Source organism: Orcinus orca, chromosome 1, assembly GCF_937001465.1.
Source record: "Orcinus orca chromosome 1, mOrcOrc1.1, whole genome shotgun sequence".
NCBI lineage: Eukaryota > Metazoa > Chordata > Mammalia > Artiodactyla > Delphinidae > Orcinus > Orcinus orca.
The window spans coordinates 865,243-884,160 of NC_064559.1; the positions used below are offsets into that span (position 1 = coordinate 865,243).

Consider the following 18,918-nt stretch of genomic DNA (forward strand, 5'->3'; position numbering starts at 1 on the left):
AGGAGCACTCCAGCCACAGGAGCTGCAGAGATGTTTATTTTAAAAGGGCAGAAGCAAAGCAAGGAAATGACTGATTTGCTATGGCTTTAACGCCTAGTTGGTGGTTTGTAACTGGTTGTCCTCAGCGGTTTTCGTCACCCTGAGGCATTGACAGGCTTAGATTTTGGTTGGTTTACAGAGGCAGCCGCATCACTAGAGCCACCGCCGTCTAACGGCCTCTTTGCAGGGTTAATTTACTAACACCAATTGTCTGAATCCTTCCTCTCACTCAGTCACTTCACTTCCTACGCCTCAGTTTCTCTTCTGTAAAGTGGATATTCAGTAGGAAATTCTCTGTGGAGGTGTCAGTACAAAACAAAGTGATTATTAGTAACCACGATCATGTCCTGAATGCATGGAACACGTCAGCATTTGCCAACCACCGTGTCAAGTCAGCAGAAACTACAGAAATTAAGAGCTCTCCGCAGAAATTCACCCACCCGTGCACCATGTAACGGACCACAGGCGGACGTTCATTCAGCCTTTCCTGTGTCCCTCACAGAGTGCCCGCTCTCTCCTGGGCGGGGCGAGCACAGACAGCCGGAGTTTAACTACTTTTAAAATTCCTTGATACAACCATGTCTCACTTTTGTTTGGATCAGTCAGCAAACGTTTTTTGTAAACCCCAAACCCTCCACAGCTCCTACCTTTCGCGCCGCCCTAGTCTCAAAGCTCCCGCGACTGCTCCTCAGGCCGCGTCGTCATGGGAGGCGGGGCTGCGTGCGGACGCACGGCGAGCGCGCAGAAGTCCTCGAGCCCCGCCCCCACGGGCCCGCCCGGAGGCTTAAACCGCAACCCCGCGGCTCTGGAGAGCGTTGATGCCCGCGCCAACACCAGGCCGTGCGTGGGCTCCGGAGCGCGGCATGGAGGGGCCGGCCCAGCTGGAGCCCGTGGCCCTATGTCTTCTGGCTGCGACTCCGGTCCTGCGCACGCTGCGGGGCCGCTGCCGCCGGGCGGTGAGCGCCCGAGGGGCCGGGAGGCGAGCCGGGGCCCCAGGCGGGTGTGGGCATCGTGTCCGCAGCCAGCGTCCCCGAGGCCGCGCTCGGGCCATGATCACTCGGTGAAGCTGGGCCGGGAGAGCGCGGCCGACTTCTTCTCGCGCTCTGAGGACCTGTGCGCGCTGCAGGGTTCGGTGCCTCTGCCCGCCTTGCCGCTTCCCTGCAGGAGGGCCTGCTGGAGTTAATGCCGACAGCCTCCACGGGGTAGACTGGGAGCCGCTCCTGAGCACCCTCTGCCCCTAATCTGTATCCAAAGCTGCTTCCAGGCACGGCTTGGCGAGACAGGTTTGTACTTCCCGCTTCCAGGGGCTGTCGTGTGGGCGCTACGAAGTGGAGTTTTAGATGGTACAAGGTGGAGGGTGGGCACTAGAACCGGTGCCCAGTGCCCGGGTGTGCGTGCAGTAGGCGGGGCGTGCGGCCTAGGACTCCTGCCAGCTCGGTGACCCCGGCCGAGTGCCTTAAGGCTTCAAGGTCTCAGTGTTCTCATCTGTAGCATGGGCTTAATAGGACCCAGTCTCTGTGGCGGTTACAAGGATGCACTGTGTTCATGCTTGTAGGTTCTACAATGTAGTACACTGAGCAGTTTGGAGCATCGTTAATTGTTGCACAGATGTTACCTGGTCTGTTGAATGACTTTGCCTGGTACACACCAAAGCGATTAGGAAATGCGTATATCCCCGCTTCATTTCCTTTCCATTAAAACAGGGCTCAGGAAAAAAAAATCTTTTTTCAATAGTCGTATCATGTAGTGGAAAGAGCACCGGTGTGAAGGCAGCTTAGGGTTTGAATTCCAGGGTTTATGCTCTCTGTGGCCTGGGCAGGTTACTTTTGAACTGCAATCCCCACACTTGTAAAATGACTTTAAAAACCACTCTTTCTGTGGGTTCTTAGAATTAATTAAGCAGGTTATGTGTGTAAAGTATCCTGGCACTTGAATGAGTTGTCAGAACCAAGGGCTGCTGGAGACGATGCTTCTGCCCTAGGTAATCTTCTCTTCTGCTGGGCGGCAGGTAAACACAAGCACAGTAGTCAGTGCTCTGGAAGAAGTGAGTTCTGGTGCTACAGAGCGCAAAATCTTTTTTTTTAAATTTAATTATTATTTTATATTGGAGGATAGTTGATTTACAACATTGTGTTAGTTTCAGGTATACAGCAAAGTGATTCAGTTTTACATATATCCATTCCTTTTCAGATTCTTTTCCCATACAGTTTGTTATAGGATATGGAGTAGAGTTCCCTGTGCGATGCAGTAGGTCCTTGTTGATTACCTATTTTATATATAGTCGTGTGTATATGTTAATCCCAAATTCCAAATTTATCCCTCCCCACCCCCATCTTTCCCCTTTGCAGAGCACAGAAACTTGGAAGGGAAAGTTCAAGGTAGGCTTCTTGGAGGAGGTGCCATCCTTTCTAAGGATATGTAGAAACTCCTGGGGTAGCAGGAGGGAGCAGTGTGTGTCAGAGTTTGAGAAATATAAGAAAATATGGCAAAACTAAAGTACAGGACTGGAACTCAGGGTTTGGGCAAGAAATGAGAGTTGATATTGGAAACCTACTGGGGCCCGACAGAACGGGGCCTTGTTTGTCCTGTCAGAAGTTTAGATGTTTATCCTGAAGGCTGTGGGAAACACTGAAGAACAGTGAGATGCACTTCTGGTTTTGAGGCTCTCTCGGACCTCCATGTGGAAGGCAGTTGATTGGGTGCAGGGTGAATTGGAATCTAAGGGTCCCACTTAAGTTATAAAAGGTTGGACTGGGTTTTGGAGATCAGAGACAGAATTGGTGGGGCCTGGTGACCAGTTAGAAAAGGGAGGGCAGCAAGCGTGGGTGACAGTTTACAGCTGCATCTTTTTGTGAGATACAGAGCACAGTAGGAAGGGATTGGGGGTGGCGAGAGGATCTTACTTCATCTTCAGTGCTTTGGAGGGGCCTGGTAGATGGGTCTGGGCCTAAGGTACAGATCTGGGCTTTTTGGGAGGACAGGTGTTTGAAGGCATGGGAGATACTTAGGTTACCCACAAGATGATACAGAGAATCATAGGTCTGAGAGTTTTTTATGTGGGTATATTTGAGGGTGTTAATAAGCTGTGAGAAAGTAGCCAACAGAGAAAGGGTGTGAAGATCTAGGAGAGGAAATGATTGTTCATTTGTTTTCAAAAAGCTGAATACTTATTGTGTGCCTGGCCCCTTTTTTAGGATCTGGGGTTCACACCATCTGTTATCTCTCCTGCAAGGACAGTTCAACTCATCCCCTGGTGAAGAAAAGTCAGATTATTCTTTGCATCCCATTCAGGTGTAGGAACTGTTCTGTACCTCTGATGGGACTTTACTTAACCAAAGTAATAATGTAGAAATCAAAAGAAATTCTAGCTGGAAGGGACTTAAAGGCTACTGTACTTAATTTTGCCGAATATTTTACATTGAATTTAAGAAAAATTTATTGCAGAGCCCATTCTCTTCAGAGTTTCTTCACTGAACTTTCTTTATGTCTTCAATCCAGTGGGTCCAGCTTGTAGATTTTGGCCTCCTCCTAAATTTGCTTCTTCATCCATATTACATTTTGCCTGGACTATGGCAGAAGCTCCTGGGTGGTTTCGCGGCCCCTGGACTCAGTTCCTCTAAGTTCATCTGCCTACTGGGGTTGAGTGATCTTCAAACATGAAAAGATACGCCTAAAATAATGCTGCTAATGGCTTGCCCACACAGAGTTAGTACATACTAGCCGCCCAGCGTGTGCTCTGCACAGAGGCGTGTAGTCTGAACTGTGCTTGGCCAAGCCTCATTGGGCTCTTTGGCCCTGAGGAAGGGGAGCTTTCTGTGGTCACTCCCTTTATCTAATTGGTCCTTCAGCAGCGTGGCTCCTTTTTCTAATCAACGGAGGCACCCTTACTCAGCCAGTGGTAGCCCCAGGCCTCATCACCTGTGGGATACAAGCCATGCTCTCTCCCAGGCTTGCTTGGGCCAACATCTCTATTTTCATTTCTGTCTCTTCTCACACTTGGACCCCTGCCCTTTAGTCATCGCCACATGCAGTATTTACTGTGCCCAGCCGGTGTCAGCCTTGAGTGTCATTGCACAGGTGCTCCCTCTGCAGTTAATGCACCTCCTCCTCCAACTCTGCATAGCCTCATCTTTCTAGATTCTGCTTCAGGGTTATCATGAAGCCATCACATTCTGCCTCCAAAGGAACCTCTGTGCATAAAGGTTATGTTTCTTTATCTCATGTGATTGAAATTTTGAGTTTACACATCTCCCTCCTTAATGAAGGCTTTAAGGGCAGGAGTCGTTTCTAATCCTTAGCACAGAGCAGGTGCTTTTTTTTTTAATGCTTTTTAATGATGATAAAATGTATGGTTTAAACCACTTATTTTACAATAATTTTGCTTTAGATTCTGGCAGAAATAAAGTTTACAGAAGTCGTGTTCCTGCGATAAGAAATAAAGATGTGACCTCCAGCTGTGTAAAGCTCTTAAATGCTGTGTAAGTGCGTCGGGTGCGCTAAGGAACCTGGAGCTAAGTGGGCTAGTTGTGAGAGAGAGACTTAACTGTGTTAACAATGGTAAGCCTTCATTGTGTCCTGTCGACATTTGATAGTTGCTGTTGGGGCAAACTAAACCAGTAAAATTTTAAACTCTTCCTCCATTTTAAAGGGATTGAATAAATTGGCCACTTTGGTGCACCTGTGTCCTGCGAATTGTCCAATTAGAGATGGAGGTTTAGAAAGTGAGTTTCAGTCTTGTTTAAGTCTCTTCCCATCAGACTGGTTTTGTGATTTCCTACACACCATGTTACTTCCTGTCTACCTTTTCTTGGTGTTGTTCATGCCTGGATTGTCTCCTGTACCTGCTCAAACCTTGGTCTGTTCTCATTTGTACCATGAAATTTTGTCATGCTGGATACTGTCAGAACTAATTTTACTTAACTTTGTGTTAAGCCACAAACCACACATTTTGTATATTTTCTGTTTTTTTGTTTGCCTATATTTTTATGGTTTTCTCAAGAAATATTATGGGAAGGGAAATAGCAAGATGTAAAGAGCAAAAAAGTCATCATTCTCTTTAAATTGTTAGAACATCTAGCTGCAATCATAATTATGATGCACTGTGGTATGTGTTAAAAGAGGAAATACATGTAATGTCCCGTAGGAGCAGCAAACTCAGTGGTGTTAGTGGGGGTGTGTCATGGAACTAATCAAAAAGCACGTGACTGTTGGTTGGTGTCCTGAAACATTAGTGTGTGTTCCCTGTGTCCAGTAGTGGTCTGGAGGGGTCAGGAAGACTGCCTTTCAATTTGAGGGAACAGAGAGCTTGAGGTCCTCTCTCTTATATTGCTCTAGTATACTGCATAGCACCTAATAAAATACTGGGTTTATAGTTGACTTTTAAATCACTGATTGATAAACAACATTGGGATGTATCTTTGGAAATGAAAATAGGAAGAATCTTATGCTTTTTATTTTTTTCCTTTTTTTCCTATATCTGAAAAGATATGTAGTACTTTGCTGAGTGGTTGGGAATAAAGTTTGCAGTATTCAGTGTATTCAGTTTTAGTATCTAAATAGAATTAAACTGTTGCAATAAACTGGAATAACACTTTGTTACTGACAAGTTTTAGAATGCATCTGTTCGTCAATTACCTGTTTGGGAAGATTGTAGTTAATGATTTTGAGAATGTGGCTATAAACCTCCAGTTGACTCAAGAAAAGCAAATAAGTCAAGATTGACAAATGTATAGGCTCTTCATCTTATTGTGTGTGTGTTTTTGTCCTTTTAGTTATTTTTCAAGGTATAAAGAATTCTATCACACTTAAGACAAGTTAAGTAAACTTCATGGGGTGTAATCTGACATGGCAGGGAGCAGATCACATGGCCTAGATCTTAAAGGTGATTTTATGTTTAAACTTTCATGAAAACATATGTGATTGAAGCACATTAATATATTGATACAGATGGCAGTTCATTTTTGTCCTTTTTTTTTTTTTTTTTTTTGCGGTACGGTTCCCTCCCACTCTTGTGGCCTCTCTCCCGTTGCGGAGCACAGGCTCCAGACGCGCAGGCTCAGTGGCCATGGCTCACGGGCCTAGCCGCTCCGCGGCATGTGGGATCTTCCTGGACCGGGGCATGAACCCGTGTCCTCTGCATCGGCAGGTGGACTCTCAACCACTGCGCCACCAGGGAAACCCTAATTTTTGTCTTTTGATACATGTGAGTGCAGCTTTCATTTTGCTGAAAGAATATGACCAGTTTTCAGTTTGGGATTCTACAATTTAGTAAAGATACTCCACTTAATTTTAGAAATAAGAGATTTAATATATAATACCTAATAATACTTTTATGTATTTTAGTTACTGAAAATATTTATTGTAATACTGTGAAGAAACTATGCCGTTATAGTCTTCAAGACTTAAATGAATCAAGTGTTTATTAGCTGCTGTAGTTTTTAAACTAATAAAAATCAGTACATCAGCAATTTGTAAATACAGTTTTTAAAATAATGCCTTAACAACTTTACAGTGGTTATAATGACTATTTAGGCCTAAAGTTATTTAATAATTTGACATGAAGCCTTTTTAATAGTTTGATGGTGCAGATCAGGGATAGGTAATCTATGGCTGGTGGGCCAGATCCAGCCCGTCGCCTGGTTTTGTAAAGGAAGTTTTTTTGGAACATAATCGCACCCATTGTTTACATGGTAGTTATGGCTACTTTCACCCTACGCCAGTGGGGCAGAGTAGTTGCAACAGAAACTGTATATCCCACAAATCTGGAAATGTTTAAATTTAGATTTTAAAAATTGAAAAATTCTTTGAACCTATACAGGGCAAGTCCATTGACCCCTGAGGTAGAAAACAGCCAAGAACTTTGGTGCCAAAGCCAAATGGCCTAGGTTCAAATTCCCTTTCTCCCATTTCATAGCTAGTGACCATGGGCAAATCACTTAACCTCTATGCCTCATTATGAGGTTTAACTGAACTCATTTGTATAAATAGTGCCTGGCGCATACTAAGCACTGTGCAAGTGATTGCTGTTGTTTCTGCTTGGAGCTTTTATAAGTTATTGTTAATAGAAAAATGACACTAATGATTTTCCTTTTAGAGTGTCAAAGGCACTTTGAGTCTTTTATTTTTTCAAGAATGTAATAAGACTTTTTTCATTTACAGTCAGTGTTCCCTGTTACCAAAATTTACTTTATGAATATAAAGAATTGAATGTCTTTAAGACAGTACTTGTGCTTAGATGTCAAACCATTATCTTCCCAAGGCACATCCAACTGGCTCTGCATAGTCCAGGCCTCTGAAGTTTGTGTGCACACCCTAGGTAGCATGTGAGATCCATTTTGTAAATATAGTTTTTAAAATAATGCTTGGACCTTCCCTGGCGGTCCAGCAGTTAAGACTATGTGCTCCCAATGCAGGGGGCTTGGATTCGATCCCTGCTCAAGGAACTAGATCCCACGTGCCTGCCGTAACTAAGAGCCCACATGCCACAACTAAAAGATCTGGCATGTTGCAACTTAAGACCCGGCACAGCCAAACAAACAAACAAATAAATAAATAAATATTTTTTAAAAATAAGTAAAACAAAATAATGCCTTAGGAGTTAGGAAAAGAAAATATCAGAACGTTTTTACCTTTGTATTATTTTAAAAAATCTGTGTAGTTTATCATGTACCTAAATTATATGTATGGAACTTTGTGTATATAATTTGTTAATAAATAAGATGCTTGTTAAAAAGTTTTCTTATGGTTTTCCCAGTCAGGTGTTTGGAGGCCATTGGAGGACAGAATGATGAAATATAGAGCCTCAGCAAAGATAGAATTTAGAACCAATTCCCTGACTTAGAAGATAAGGAAAATAATTCATAGACTGTAATTGAGTTGTCCAACTTTACATAAGTGTTCAGAAACAGGAAATCCAGTGGCTAGAATCTAATCACTGACTGACTAGAATCTGGGTCACTGGACTCATAAACCAGAAGTGACTGTTTCATTTCTCAGGTTGATGCTCCTGGTATATATACTTGATATGTGTGTGTGTAAATCTCTGACATAATAAGCCGTACTCAGTAGGCACACACTGTTTCCTTATTCAAGCATCTTAATTTCATCCCATTAAATCTTTGAAGTATCAGACTATCAGAAGGCATGAAGAAACCTGGGCTGAGAGTCTTCGTTCCAGGAGACCTGATCTTGACTGTATGGCTGGTTTGAGGCGCATCACTCTGAACTGCAGCACGCTCATTGGTGACCTGGGTACAAGTGCTTTGGCAGAATCTCTTAGTGAGGATTTATGGCTTAGAGGTAAATTCTAAAATTGAAAATACTGAATTTTTAATATGATATATGCTTAGCTTTTGGCATGATACTGTTGTGATAGGATGTTTCTTAAAGCCTCATTTTACTGATAGCTTTTATTTTGCTTTTAAACTTTCTCTAAGAGTTGCATATATCCTTTATAGAAAATACAGAGTAACAAGAGAACAATTACCTATAATTTTAATACCCAGACATAATCACTGTTCATTTTGGTGTATATACTTTCAGTCTTTTTTTTCTATAAATATATTTGTACACTTAGGGATTACAAAAGTAGAATTGTAGTATACTTGCTGTTTCATATTCCTGCTTTTTTCACTTAATGATGTCTCATGTAGTATTGCGTCGTATTGATGTCCCATAGTTTAATCAATTCTTTGCCATTAGATTTAGACAGTTTGCTTTTCCCTGTCACAAACAATGTGAATACGTTATATATACATCTCTGTGTCCATCGGGCTTACTTCTGTAGAATAAGGTACTACAAGTGGAATGACTAAGTGTGACATATTTTTAAGACTTTTGATACACATGGCCAAATTACCACCCAGAAATGCTATGCCAGTTTGTAGTCCACCCCAACAGTAGATGTGAAGCCTGCCTCTCACAAACACTGGCTTGTAGCACTTGTAAAAAAATGTAAAACTACAAAAATGAGTACCTCTCCATTTTCTATGCAAGTGGGATTACTCCAAATTCTATAACATTTTTCAATTAATTTAGTATGAGCATTTTAGCAAGTCAGTAAATTTGCATCTCCTGCATCATTTTTTGGAATTGTTCAGTATTCCATTATATGAATATGCCACAGTGCACATAGCTTATCCATTCTTGTGTATAAGCTTTGTCCAGTTTTTCAGTTACAAATAGTCCTCTGATATATATCCTTACCTATATCTCTGACTATTTTGGTTAAATTCTTAGAAAGAGAGTTGTTGGATCAAAAGGGTATAGACATTATTTAAAGGCTTTTCCTACAGAATCTTGCCTGAATGTGATAGGAGAATAACCACATTTTGTTTTATTTTGTATTCATTTGATTTACTGGTGAGGTTTACTGGCTGTTTGTATTAATTTGGCTATTTGGTTAATTATACCCTGTGTCCATTCTTCTGTAGTGAGAGTTTGTAAGGGTTGTATCATATCCTGTCAGATCCATATGTCTGACTTGCTATTTCTATGTGTCATGGGGGTGTTGAAAGACTCCAATTATTTTAATGTGATGGTCCACTCAACACTTAAATAAATGACTCATGATAGTTATATTTTTTAATACCTGTGCTTTGGTGATGATCCCTTTGGTTTAAATGAGTAGGTTGTTCAGCCCCTAGAATTCATGATCAGTTTTTCTGGTTTTTGTCTGGTTTTTGTCTGACTTTTTATGGAGAGAGTTCTTGACCATCATATTTCATGATAGGTTTTTAGTATGTATTCTCTATTCACACAGTGTTTGAATTTGTTATTATTTGTAACCTCTTAGACTTGTCTTTTTTTCCTCTAAAACTAACAGTTATTACATTTCTTCTATTTTGTTTTCCCCTTTTAACTAGTTTCATGTGTGATTTGGAGCTGAAGATCATGATCAAAAGAATGCAGTGCATTTCTGAGCTCCACCAGGTTTTGCTTGTGAGGTTTACATGCCACTGCCGCCCTTGCTAATTATGAACTGAGATTCATTTTGTGATGCTTTTTGCTCATAGGTTATATACAGTTATTCTTCAGTTCTGTAATTGTAAAATATGTTGGATGATTTATTGGGACTAAAGGCAGGGTTATCATTGCACATCCAAGAAGAGGTTTTTAAATTGGATTATGCATTATGTGTGTGCATATACATTTCTGTTTTTTTCCATATCCAAAATTACAAACCTGCCATGACTTCTCTTGTGCAGGACTCTTCCACACGTGAGAAAATGGGAGCTGTCTATATGTTAAATCTGTATAGACTTTGCAAATGACCTTTTGTCTTTCATCGAAAGCACTGGACCTGCAGCAGTGTGGCCTCACCAGTGAGGGAGCAAAGGCTTTACTAAAGGCCCTTGAAACCAACAGAACTCTGCTCGTTCTGGATATAAGAAAAAATCCACTTATTGGTATGTGGTCACTTTTTTTAAATTGATAAACACATAGGAAAACAAAAAGAATTTGTTCACGTATTGACAGTTTTTAAAACTTAATGTGTTTAACTTTCCTCATCATATACAGCTGGCCCTTGAACAATGTGGGGCTAGGGGTGCCGACCCCTACGCAGTTGAAAATCTGGGTATAAGTTTATAGTCAGTGGTTCCGCATCTGTGGATTCAACCAACCTTGGATCGTGTAGGATGATAGTACATATTTATTGAAAAATATCCGTGTGTCAATGGACCAGCGAGGTTCAAACCCATGTTGTTCAAGCTTCAACTGTACTTGTCTAGTGTTGCACTTCCCTTATGTCTTTAGCAGATAGTGTACTAATTAAAGTGAATTATACTTGTAAATTGTTCTTATCTCTACTCTAAATAGAGGTGAACCTAGATACTAAGCCTGCTTCCACGAAGAGCATTATTTCTTTCCTGTGCAACCTCTGAATTCTTGCCAGAAGTACTTTATTCATTTGTCAGATTCACAAGTAATTTTTTTACTCTCTTCTGTGTGCCAGATACGGGTTTAGGCATTAGGGATAAAGCAGTGAACCAGACAGACAAAAGTCTTGCCCTCATGGAGCTTACATTCTAGTGAAGGAGTTCAGATAGAAATGAGTAAACAGATAAGTCATATAATTTTAGGTAGTAGGAAGTGCAAAAATATCTTAATGTAAGGAGAGTGAGGGGGGGCAGGTAGGACTCCATTGGACAGGTTTGTTAGGGGATGGCTTTACTGGAGAAGTGGCATTTGAATGGAGACCTGAATGAAGAGAGGAGCAAGCCATGGAAGAACTGGAGTAAGCACATTCCAGGACAAGGAGGCAATGAGTATGCAGGCATGTAGGTGGGTGGAGTATTTAAGGAAAAGCAAGGAGGCCAACATGGCCAGAGTACTGAGTGAAGAAGAGTGTGGTATGACATGAGGTCAAGGAGCTAGCCAGGGGTCTGCTCTTGTAAAGTCTTGAAGGCCAGAGTAAAGATGTGGATTCTTCTAAACGAGTAGAGGGTTTTGAAGTGGGACAAGGCATGATCCAAATAGTATCTGAATAAGATGACCTGGTATAGAGAATAGACTTGGGGGGATAAAGAAGAGAAACAGGGAGGCCAGTTAGGAGACTATCACAGGGTTCCAAATAAGAGATGTTTATGGCCTAGGTTAGGTTGGAAGTTTGCAGCAAGTGAAAAGTGGTTGAATTCAGGTTGTGTTTTGAGGGTGTAGCTAACAAGGCTTGCCGATATATTAGGTGTGGGGTATGAAGGAGACAGTAACAAGGAGACAAGTCGTTGATGATTATGTGTGCAACTGGGTGGTATCACTTAGAAGGGGGCTGATGGGAGGAGCAGCTTTTGAGGGAATATCAGGACTTTGGTTTGTTATCTTGGATGCCCTTTAGGTATCTAGGTGTCTGGACGGTGCTCAGACTGTACTTTCTATCCAAAGGTATCTAAAGCCACTTTAGATGCAAAATGTTTAAAGCTGACCTTTGCTGCTGCCAAAATAGTAGCCACTGGGGGCAGTCTGCAAGATGGCATCTTAGGTTTTTGAGGAAGAAATTAGAATACACAAAGCGGGAAATAAGTGTATAATTACATAATGTAGACTTCATATTTAATTTTATGGGAAAAGCAATAATTAGTTGGCTTTTGGTTTTAAATGGAAATAGCCACTCATTAGGAAATAATTACTCTAATTTCAATTTATTTTACTTTAAATCATTCTGTGATGAAAGCAGTTACCAAAAAAGGTCTCCAGAATGGAAAGAGTGCCAAGTTAGAGGCATATAACATGTTTTAATCCTCTTGGAAGAATTTCTCTTTAATGGCTTGTTTTTCTTTCCTTTTTAAAAGAAAATTATCAAGGTACTTTCTGCCATCTTAAAACTAAGTTTTTAGTCAAATGAAATGGCTTTTCTGTTTTTGAAAATGTTGTGTGATGCTTTAATTTAGCTTCCCAGAAATGCAGATTGAAGACCTTTTATTAACTTAAAATATCTTAATTTCCAATGAAGATCAAACCCTCCTAAATTACCTGTAACTTAAATGGCATATTTATCATTTCTCTCTCAGTACCAGTGGATAACTTCTCCATCGGTGAAGGAACCATACAAAGCTGCTAGACAGAAAAGGAGAACTATAATTTTGGAAAGTGGTCGAAAAGGAAAAGCTAGTATTAGAATTGGTAACTCTTTCTTTTTTTTAATGCTACTAGAATTTATACCCCTTATATTTTCCGGTGGGCTAAAATTAAAACAGCGTTAATGGTTATTCCTTAACGGTTAATTACTTCCTTAACGGTTAGCTGTCAATATTATTTGTGGTTCTTATGGAACGTGCCTAGGATGTTCCTGACACATAGTGTTTAATATGTATTAGATATTAATTTTAATGTGATAAAGCTCTTGAAGTGACAAAATCCATATCCAGATATGAGGTCACCTTTTCTCCCTTTCATGTGGGGTCCATGCCTTAGGAAAGAGAGGGAAGCATGTGATGTGTCTAGTGACAACCCCAAGATAAAATAAAGTAGGCAGAGCCCTTGGTGCTTTACAGATATGAATACCTTTTATTGTCATCACCACCCTGTGAACAGACAGTGTTTTATAGCAGCGCAGACAGGTTAGGGTCAGGTGCAGTGGGGAAGTGGGATCAGGCAGGATAAGAACATGGGGAGAGTTGGGGGGGCTGGTTCCAGAGTCTTTACTAAGGAAACAACAAAAATCACAGATGATAATGACTGTTTTTTCAAAATGCAGGAATCAGTGGAAAAACTAGAAATGATCATGTTCAGAATTGTGATCAGTTATGTCTAAGTATGTAAAAGTCAGTTACTTTCCCATAAGCCAGAAATAACAATAAAAAACAAGGAAAGATCCCATTCGCAATAGTCACAAAAATTAGTAAATATCTAGAAGTCAGTTCAGTGTTCACCTGAAAAAGTTAGTGCAAAAGGATAGATGAAACATATTAAACATATATGTTAACATTAATAAAATGTAATGTTAACATATGATCTATTAACATGTAAAGCCACTGGCAGAGGGAAACACAGATCGGTGGAAAAGTCCAGAAACTGGTCCCTGTTTACTTGAGAATTGTATTTTAACTTAGACAATTTTAAAGTCTAACTTGACTTTTTGTCTAATTGACTGATTGAAGCATTGATAATTCATTTAAACAGAAATTATATATTTGCATCACAGCATACACAAATTCTAGTGAGTCGAAAAGATGCAAATGCAACTAAATGCAAGAAGCAAATATAAAATACAGGAGAGAATTTCTGTGTAAGTGTAGGGAGTACAGAAGCCTTCCTAAGTAAGCCATAAAACTCAGAAGCCATAAAGTAAAAGATATTTAATTACATGAAAATTTAAAACTTTTCTACAGTTCAAGACATAAACAAAACAAAATGACAGACACAAAAGTTTGGTAGTGTATTAACATATAAAGGTTACTGTTGATATAGAGGAGAACCCACAAATAAATGAAAAAGGATAATCAAATTTTAAAAAGGCAGGGGATGGTTTCTACCCGTATGAGCAAACAACTCAGAAGGAACACAGCTGGCTACTAGACAAATGAAGAGGGGCCAACTTCTTTAGGAAATGCAGATGAAAACCATGGGATTTTCTTCCCCTCTGATGGGCAGAAATTCTAGACTGATAACATCTGGTGTAGACGAGGGAACAAGCACACTTTGCCTATGTTAAGTATAATAAATGTGTTCAATTCTGGAGTGAGGTTTGCAGTGTCCATCAAAGTTCAAAACTCTCTTGCTCTTTGACCAAAGACTTTTACTTCTAGGCACCTGCCCTCTGCCAGTACTCTGTCTTGCACAGAAGTGTGCATAAAATCAGGCACCCCCAAGTCCAATGAGGGACACTTACGTAATGGAGAAAATCTAGAGACAACCCAGATGTCCTTCAGGAGGGGTCTGATGAAGGAAATTAGGATCCATCCGTGGTATGGAGTAACGTGTGTGTGGAGAACGGGGAAGGTCTGTGAGCAAACTGGGAAGATGACCTGATACGTCATCAGGTCAAAAGGAAAAAGAGCAGGTGTAGAAAAGGACATTTCTGTTATTCCACTTAGAAACCCACAGTGTTTGTATTTGTAAATACTATATATGTATATATGTACATATGGAAACACGCATATATACACTTACACACATTTGTGTATCTGATCCTGAAAATACACAAAAAAACGTTAATGGCAACCACCTATATGGAAGGGAATAGATCTTTATATTTTTACTCTAGTTTTCCTAATCATGTGCAAATTTAGAGTTAATTTTTTATTTAAAAGTTAGGCAGTCAGGAGAGGCCTAGTGACTCTTTTGTGGGCTTCTCTCACCTCAGGATGCACTCGTCGCGCCCTTGTTGTTTCTGGTTTGTCTTTTGGAGCAGACACCACTGAAACGAGCGTCTTGTCATCGCTTGCCAACTGCCTGCGGTTTTCTTGCGCCCTCCTAACCCTCACCACCTTTGTGAGATGCTGTTTCGCGCTGAGGTGGTGCCTTTCCCCTCACACACACCCCTCTTATACCTTGGGAAGTCCCGGGGTTTCTCAGTGGGCATTCTAGAATACTCATCCCAGAGATGCAGTGGGTTTTTCAGCCACATGCATTTGGGGAAAACTCTGTTCCTGTATGAATTATCCTCTTGGGAGTTCACGATTCACTGGAGCTCTTGAGACGCTCTAGGAAGTTGAGTCAAGAAACCCTTGTAGCCCTGTTAATTCAGGATTTCCTAAATTTCTATGACTGACTGTGGCACCGCTTTTCCAGTCACAACCATCCTTATCAGCTTCTGTCATAGACTCCCTGGGGAGTGCTGCTCAGACTCTGTCCTGGAAGCTTTGCAGTCCCAGGATTACCCGCTGCTTCCACACCCTCCCGGCCCCCTGCTAGCACTCTGTCAGCCTGGTACCTTCTCCCTGCCCCCCAACTCATTCAGGCCACAGGCCCTGCCCTCGCTGTGGGATTTAGTGATAACGCCTGGGAGCGGTGGCCCAACACAGCCCACGGCAGTGCTCGGCGTGGCTCACAGGGTTTAAAACACGCAATTTGAGCCCTTACTGGAACATGGGAAGATGATTTAAAGCCAGATGTCTTATTTCATAATCCCCGTGTCTCTGAAAGTGGGAGAAACAGATTGGGAGGGCCGTATGTTTCAAGCAAAAGGGAGACTGTTTCTCTGTGGAAGGCCCTCACAGTTAACAGGTAACGTAGGGAGTTTGTGCTGAGTCTGCCATGTTGGGCCTGTTATACTCATTTATATGACCATTGGGTCCCTATTGGCATTTGCATTTACTGCCCATGCTTGAAACACCCCAGTGTCCCTGTCTTGGTCACGAGCCCTAATTCTGTTGACCTAGAAAGTTCTTTGTGGGAGCTTTCTATCAGGGCTCTCCTGCAGTGTCCCCACCCTCAAGCCCCTATGTCATAGTACTTCTACAACGCAGAACTCCTTGTTGTGCAGACCTGATTGCTCCTCGTTGCTCCAGGATCCAATCGATCCAGTTCCTGGGAGAGCGTGTCTGCAGGGCCCTCTGCGGTCTGCAGTCCTGCCCCCAACCAGGCACCCAGCACCCCAGGTGCTGCAGAGAACTTGCTGGGGTCCCCCGTGCCTTGGCAGAGACAGCTCTCTGCCAGATGCCCTTCCTTCGTCTCCCCCTGTCGTGACCCCTCCCACCTCCCTTCCTCTGAAACCTTCAACCTTCCCTCGGGCAGAGTTACTTGCTCAGCTCTGTGCTTCCACAGCCCTTGTCCTGTGGAATTTGAATTCCCTCCACAGCTGTCTTGCTAGGTTGGGAGCAGCTGATTCCCCTTCATCTTTTTCTTTCTTCCCTCAGCCCCACAGCAGGGACACTCTTGGGCACCGTGCGAATTTAATCTTCAATTTCTAGTTGTTATGACATTGTTGCTGTGATGATACCACCTACGTTCACAGTAGGATGGATAAATGTGGGGGGGACGACTGTAAATACAGATTCTTTGTAAATCCAGGTTTCTAATTCTTCCCCCTTTTAATATTTTTCCCCTTAAATCACATGTCCTTTTTGCTGCTCCAGCTCTATAATTGGACTGTCGCCTGGGGAACCTGAGGCAGCAGAATATCAAAGAGGGTAGACACTAAGTTTTTAACGTAAATGTCAACCAGGATACCTACTAGCTGTGAAAAGGGGGTCCCAGAATTCAGGCTCAAAGCCTATTACCAGATACTTGGTTTCCCTGCTTGTGTCTCTTCTGTCTGTCGACGTGCACTTGACTCCTATTAACTTTAACAGGAATTATGTGTGTGCCCTGAGAGGCAAGCATAGCTTTTAATGGGGGCTTCCTCACCCTGCTTTTCTTTGCTGCTTACTTTTAATGAATCCCACCCAGTAGAAGTGGAATAATAAGACAGGATGTGCTTGAGAAAATGGAGAGAGTTATTACATATTTTCCTTGTAATCCAGAATAACATGTCAGCTCTTCTTCTGTTTGTCTCCTTTGTTTGTCAGTGGAAGATAATTTTGGCTTGCTTACTTTCCAAATCAGAAACTGAAGTCCAATACTAACGTATCCTAGATGAAACTTGACTCATTCATTTTTGAGAGTCTGTATGAGCCCTGTGCAAGGTGCAGAGAATGAAAAGACAAATTTATTGACTTCAATAGATATTTACATAGCATTGAATGTGTTCCAGATGCTGTTCTGAATTTCTCAGTTATCTACTTTTGCATCATAGAACACTTCAAGACAGTGACTTAAAACCACAGCCATTTCTTTTGCTCAGGATTCTTTTCAGTCAGCAGGTGGGGCCGGGCTCAGTGGGGTGATTTCTTCTGCTGGTCTCGTCTGAGATCACTTATTGAACCAAAGTCATCTGGTGATCCACCTAGAGTCTAAATGGCCCCCCTCATCTGTCTGGCAGCTGTTGCTGGCTGGCTGTTGGCTGGGCCTGTTATTTCCAGCAGGCTAGCTCGGGCTTGCTTACATGGCAGTGATGTTTTAAGAGGGCAGGTATAGAAGCCGCATGCCCCTTGAGGCCTCAGCTTGGAAGTTGCACAGCGTCACTCCTGTTGCAGTCTCTTGGTCAAAGCAAGTCCACAAGGCCAGCCCAGATTCAAAAGGTGTGGAGCACAAGACCCCACCTCTTGCTGGGAGGGCTGCAGAGAATTTGTGGCCATTTAGTCCTCACATCAGAGAGGCACAACAGAGAGATTTAGTAACTTGTTCAAGGTCACACAGCTTGGGACAATACAGTGTTTTAAGTGCTTTGAAAGCTGCTGCTCATTATTTTTAAATCTTACCGCCACTATTCGGACCAACTCATTTTTTTTCTCTGCAGCCTTGTAGAGAAAGGGTCGTTCACATTGTTGTGTGGCTGCCATGGGTTGGAAGCCTCATATATGTTGTACCACTGAACTGTCATAACTAGTATGAAATGGAGATATTACTATTATTCGTAATATTCAGATGAGGAAACTGAGGCTCTTGGAAATTAAATATGAGTCGTATAAGAGAATGTTAACTCACTGTTCCATATGCAAGAGTGGTCTCCCTAAGTAAATTATAAATGTTCTGGCACAGATCTTTTTTTTTAATCTCTTGTTTGCATCTGGAAAATGGTTTTTAAAACTTTTCTGTTGCTTTGTTAATGGTAGTTGCACATCGTAGAAAAATAGCTGGAACAAAAAACATGTTTTTCAGATGTCCAGTGGAGCCCCAGAATAAAAGCAAGATGAATATTCAATTCCACATTGGCAACACCAAAGAAGATGATGCTTTAGAAAAAAGATTTCTCGACAAAGCTCTTGAACTCAATATGATCTCCCTGCAAAGGCATAGGTGAGTACATGTCCCATTCAGAAGCTTGTCAGAGAATTGGTTTAGTTTTCAGACGCTGAAGGAGACACATCTAGGAGCCTGCCCATCCTGGAGTAGCAGTTATTGTAACTAGTTGGGAAAGACCGTTTGTTACGGGGGTGCTCCTGCTGCTGCTTACAGGCCCCTTAGCATGATTCCACGGCCGGGAGCGTGGCGGGGGCCACACCTTCTAGGAGCTTTGGTCAAAATTTCCTTTGACAATCTCTGCTCTGACAGCACAGAGGGTGCCATCCCATCTCTGGTGCAGCTTGCACAGCCTGTTCAGTGTAAGAACAGACACTGCTGCTCCCCTGAACGTCAGAGAGAGTAGTTAATTCTGTCAGCTCCATGAAAAACGTATGTTCTCACGCATGAGAATAGCTGCCTGCCCCCTGCACGGCAGGCTCATCGAAGAGTTGAGCTAACCTAGGTTACCTGTGAGCATGATGGTCCTTCACTGCGTTTGAAAGGAATTTTCTAATGACTGAGATGTGTGATGCTCCTGGCCACCTGCGGGGGCTTTCAGGTGGGAGGTTGGACACGATGGCTTCAGGTGCCGTGACTCTCGCAGGAGCTGGTGACGGG

General features: G+C 42.2%; 1 long non-coding RNA gene across 2 annotated transcripts; it reads left to right on the forward strand.

Annotated features, from left to right (window-relative positions):
- The first annotated feature begins 905 nt into the window (after positions 1 to 905).
- LOC125964836 (uncharacterized) lies at positions 906 to 18,479 on the forward strand. 2 transcript variants are annotated; one of them, XR_007478114.1, is made up of 5 exons: positions 906 to 995; positions 8,163 to 8,337; positions 10,245 to 10,445; positions 12,546 to 12,657; positions 18,178 to 18,479. It is a non-coding gene; the product is annotated as an uncharacterized LOC125964836 (long non-coding RNA). The 2 variants fall into 2 exon arrangements; XR_007478113.1 differs by lacking the exon at positions 906 to 995 and adding an exon at positions 4,739 to 5,920.
- Positions 18,480 to 18,918: the final 439 nt, after the last annotated feature.